The sequence below is a fragment of the Cibotium barometz genome, chromosome 52 (assembly GCF_041138505.1).
Source record: "Cibotium barometz isolate CiBa-2024 chromosome 52, ASM4113850v1, whole genome shotgun sequence".
Classification (NCBI taxonomy): domain Eukaryota; kingdom Viridiplantae; phylum Streptophyta; class Polypodiopsida; order Cyatheales; family Cibotiaceae; genus Cibotium; species Cibotium barometz.
Genome location: NC_141097.1, coordinates 502,895 through 508,531, shown reverse-complemented (window position 1 = coordinate 508,531; position 5,637 = coordinate 502,895). Strand labels below are relative to the sequence as shown.

Genomic DNA, 5,637 nt, shown 5'->3' with positions numbered 1-5,637 from the left:
TTCTTGCTTTGGGAGAGTAGTTTGGCTAACAAAAAGAGGCTCATTGGATATTGACATGATTGGTTGTTTCTAGAACTGTTCTTGCATTGGGAGAGTAGTATGGCTAACAAAAGAGGCTCGGTGGATATCGACATGATTATTGGACTCAAATGTGAGACTTGTAGGGCCCTCCGGCCAACATAGTGGTCCAAGAGTATTCGGGCTTAGTAGCGCATACCTTCCTGGTCTGAGGATCACACTCATGGTATGTGGAGATATTGATGGATTTTTTAAAGTGTTGCAATGTTCTTACATTGATACATTCATATTTTTAAGATTGTGTAGTATTGAATATTCAATAGCTTCTATTATGCCTTGTAATCAGAAAAGAATTATACTATGCCATGGAGTGTGTGTGTGAAATATGTTTTCTATTGGGTGTGTGAAGTCTGTTTTCTATTGGGTGTGTGTAATGAAAAAAAAATCAATTTTTGGTGTGTCTGTGTGTAATGAAAAAAAGAAATTTCAATTATGGGTGTGTGTTCACACCAGCTCCTCCATAGGCCAAGTGGGTGTGTGTTCACACCAGCTCCTCCATAGGCCAAGTGGAGGGCAACATGCTAGACCTATGGGATTGGAAGTGGCTAGGATGAGCTTATGGATATAGTTGAAGTTGAGCACCAGAAAGCTGGACCCGATATTTCGGGTGCTTTCCAAATGGAGAGATCAAATTGTTTGTAAACATGGAAACTTGGAAAAAAGTGAGTGGCCAGATGGAACCGTGATTGCAGGTGCTTCTGAATTGAGAGGTCAAATTGTTTGTAAACATAGAAACTTGGAAAAAACTGGGAATTAGTTTTGGATTTTAGTGGAAACTATATTAGAATAGCCATCATAACTGAGGAATAAGACATCACGTTGAGCCCAAGGGAGCCGTCGATGACCCTTATTTGTGATAATTATCAAAATAGTTCTTAGAAGACTAGAATCTCAAAGGTGGATATAGGGTTAGCTCAGCCAAAATCTTGTACCCAAAAGCTACACCTAAAAACTAGTGAAAGCTTGTAGTCTAGAAATATCTCACAATGGGAGAAGAAGAAGATAAAACTAGGTGGAAATAGTAGCAGCAAAAGGTTATATATATGGCACTTTTTGACCATAAAAATTTAACTGATTCATATAAATCATGAACCTTAAGTTTATCTTTATTAGATAGGCTTGAGTAGACGAAATTATTCATGCTATAATAATTAACCAAGGTGTGGCTTAGGATAAAATTGCCTAAGAGCACTAGGCATATTTTTGATGTTATTGTACCCATATTTATTATCGATAAAGTAAAAATGTATTGGAAGTTGAATTACCCAACCAAATCACCATACATTTTCAAAAAAAATAGAGTAGACAATGTTAACCCTTAAAGTAGAATAATTAACCTAAGTGTGCATGTGCACTCCCTTTATGTGTACCACAATATGCATATGACCCTTTTCACATAGAGATGTTTAATTAAATCAAGTAAATTTTTTATCCCACAAAATGTATTGACTTATACGTTTAAAATCCCTAGAAATCGACCTTACAAATTATAGGTGAGAATGCTATAATTCTAGAGAGAGAAGATCCCTCTAGAGCATGTCACCTCTCTAGGCCGAAAAAGAGGATAATTTTAGGGTTAACCTTTTACTTAGGTTTTGGGGTTGGGAACCCTTGAAATTAGAATTATGGTCAAGTAATGGTTGAACCTTAGAGTAAACCTAGAGAGATAAAATGCTAGTGAAATTCAGTGAAATAAAAAGAAACTCCGTGTTAATTTTAGAAGTGGAATCCCACCCTTAGGTTAGGGATTGAATCTTTTACCAAATTAAGGCTTAAAGATTAGAGCTTATGCTAGTGAAATCAGGAGAGATAAATTGAGATGATTTACCAGAAAATTAGCTAGGTATCAGAGATTGAAAACCCATGCCAATGAAAGGAACCAATGGTGAAGTTATGACTTTTGTAAATGCACAAGGAATATATTCAAGTACACTCAAATGTGCATGTAAAAAAGTGCAAATTGAGTGTTCTCTAAACATACCTTTTTAATGGATTAGAATCGAGAGACAATGACTTTTATGAGAGAGTTAGCAAGAGCAATGACCTTATTTATCTTATGGAGAGATAGCTTATTTATCTTATCTTTTTTTTTGTGGGTGTATATTCACTCTAAGCTATTAATTAGTTTTTTTTGTGGCATGATGTGCAAAGAATATTAGTTTTTCTAAGGTTTTGAAAGTTACTGACTTTAGGTTTTGTAAGGATTTGGCGTTTTGTGTATATTCAGAAATTCAAAAAGGTTTTGCGTTGTTTTTAAGTGTAATAAAGCCGGTTTGTATTATACATCAAGTGGAACGATTTAATTACAAGCGACGCACTGTACATTGCATACTTTGAAATTAACTTTTCTCAAAAAGCTAGAGGAAACAACCATCTTCCTCACTGAGGCCCACGTATTTACATACTTCAGGAGATAGAGGTACAAAACTATGTCCTTCCACAATAGATCTTTTGAATTCTGCAGTGTCCTTTCCTAGATGGAAAGGAATGATGTGTTGTACACTTGTTCTGGCTGTTCTGGCACATTATCATCAACCACAATCGGGTTGTTTTGAGTGCCAAGGTTGTTGTTGTTCTCATATTGTTATTCTCCAGTGTTGTCACTGGAGAATAACATTATCATCAACCACAATCGGGTTGTTTTGAGTGCCAAGGTTGTTGTTGTTCTCATATTGTTATTCTCCAGTGTTGTCACTGCCTTCATCTTCATGTTGGGCTTGAGGCGCTGGATTCATCTGGTTGAAATATTATCTGTTGCCAAGTTCTTCCGAGAAGAAAATTTCATCAATGTCGATACATTGGGTGAGGTGAGGGAGCTAGGTAGTACTTACCTATACGTACCATCTTCAAAATCGTGCTTTGCAATGAGGCTCCTAGCTTATTAGCTATGTAGTTATCCATATACACATATGCTCTTTCAATAAGTTTATAGGCGAGAGGCAGACCTTATTTTTTAAGTCTACCTGGCCATATAGAGCATATAGCTATCTACCTCTTATTATCTCTTCACTTGAAATGTTGTGTGAGAAAAATTTAAAGTGTGGCTTGTGCAAATCCTTCATACAATAGCCTATCATTACTTCTAGTGTGTGCATCCTAATCTTTCGAAGGCCTCTGCACATCACGAAGCCTCCTTTAGGCTTGAACAGATCCCAACCCAAGTATCTCTTTATGGTTTTGCCTATACTAATCAACGATGGTGCCATTAAACGTGCCACCATTTGAAAGTGTAAGTGATTCAATGTGCCCCCTTTCTCTAAAGCAAAAAGCCCTTTAAAGCATTCCATTCTAAAATAAATTCTTCTAATGGCTATACCAGGAAGACAATTTAATATCACCATTCCCAATACCTATAGTCATAGACACCCCAAAGAGTCTTGTTTTTTTCTCTGTTGGGAGTTTAGGTATCTTGTGAACCGATGGTTCGGATGTCTCTGGCTTTTTGCCTTTCTTATCCGAATATGTCGATCCTGCAGTTTACAGAAATAGACTATTTAAATAATTATCAATTCAAATATTATCATTCCAAATATTACAGCCCGTTATATGTAAAGGAGATAGGGGGGACAACATAAAGGCATTATAGTCTTATGAACTGCAGAATGTGCCTCTTATTAACTGCAGAATATGCATTTTTATCGACTTTAAAAAATGGAAATAAATAAATCAAATTAAATATTTTATTTTTCAGCATAGCGGTCAGAAACAGACCCTACAATGTTTGTAGCCTTATAGACTGGAACAAAGACATATTTAAAAGAAAAGAAACATTCGTTTATTACTTTATTTTTGTACATAGAGGACAGAAACATAGTATACAATATTCACACATGTGGACAACCAGGCACATGCATAAATAAATCAAAAGAAAATACACAGTGCGTATTACTCGAATGGATTAATTTATTTTTCTGCATTATAGCGGACAGACATTGAACATACAATGTTTCGGCTGCATATTTAAGTGGAACATAGACATTGAACATACAATGTTTCGGCTGCATATTTAAGTGGAACATAGACATTGTTTTTAAAAAAGGAATATTTGTTTATTGATTCACACGTTTGGGGATAACCAAACGCATCATGTAGATTTATTTATTTTCCTGCATAGTGCACAGAAACAATATTCAATGAATCAGGCAGGGAAAAAATGAGCACATAACAACAGAAAACAAACGAGCAACTACAAAATCAAGTTTAGAAACCGGTCTAACATACCCGAGGATTTGGCTCTTTGCTTCACCGCGCGAAGATTACGGACTGTAGAAGGGCCATCTGGTGGAGTGGTGATACGGGGCCCCACAGGGACGTCTCTAAGAAGAACATCTCGCCATACCGTTCCAGAAGACCCAGAACCAGGAAAATCGCTGAGGACTCGCTCTCCAGAAGCCGAACAAACTGAAGCAAGCGAAGGTTTTGCATGGAAGCCCAACAAACTGAAGGAGGCGAAGGTTGCATGGAAGCCTTACCAAACCAGAAAAATAGCTGATGACTCGCTCGAGAAGCACGTGAAGAAGAACATCTCGGAAGACCCAGAACCAGAAAAATCGCTGTGAGACGAGTCGCGCCAGAAGCCCAACAAACTGAAGCACGCAAAGGTTGCATGGAAGCCCAACAAACTGAAGGAGGCGAACGTTGTTGCATGGACCCCCGAACCTTAATGGACCGCCTAAAAAGGTTTGGGGTGCTTATTTATCTTATGGAGAGAGAGCTTATATCTTTAGTCTTGACCATATGAATAGTAGAAGATTATTCACCTTTGGTAACATGGAAACTCGGAAAAAAACAGGGAAGTCGTTTGAGAATTCCGGGACCCTGCCTAGGTTTGAAGCCTGATGTCTCATTGACCCGAAAAGGGCGCAGCTGCAACGTCGAAAAGGGAATCGCCGCTGCCGGGGATCGAACCCGGGTCACCCGCGTGACAGGCGGGAATACTCACCACTATACTACAACGACAAGACATGGATGATGGCTTTGCATCATAAATGTCGTTGTGTTTACCTCCCTTTCCCCACAAGCTGCTCTCGAGCTGGCAGACGCTGCTGTAGTGTACACAAGATGATATGATTGGTTCTCACCCATAACGACCGACGAAAGATGCCATGACTTCACCTTAGGTTTTGATGCTAGCTAGAGAGAGAGAGAGAGTCGATCTGAGATGCACAAAGCTAAGATAGTCTCCTCGCTCGCTCTAGTGATGAACAAGTTGCTCGTCCCACCCAAGAACGCAAAGAGCACAACCACCTGCGAGAGGAAAGGCGGCCAGCCAAGGCCGGCAGCTATAAGTGAGACGATCAGTGCGGCTTAAACCAGCTCACGAGAGCACTGCTGCCTTTAATTTTGAGGGGTGAAATTTGTATATTTTCAAGTCTAAATTCTTGTTAAACCTAAACATTACCTTTAATTTTAAGGGTTTCTTTTTGGAGCAGTGGTTCGTCTCATGTTGTTGAACGTGAGGGAGGTCGAGGATACAAGTGATACATCTCCTCTGGTGTTGCATCTCCAAGCATACGAGTCGGAGCTTGATTGATTAGAAACACAGCATATGTGCACGCC

General features: G+C 38.8%; 1 non-coding gene across 1 annotated transcript; it reads right to left on the bottom strand.

Annotated features, from left to right (window-relative positions):
• Positions 1-4,965: 4,965 nt before the first annotated feature.
• TRNAD-GUC (transfer RNA aspartic acid (anticodon GUC)) lies at positions 4,966-5,037 on the bottom strand. The gene has a single exon. It is a non-coding gene; the product is annotated as a tRNA-Asp (tRNA).
• Positions 5,038-5,637: the final 600 nt, after the last annotated feature.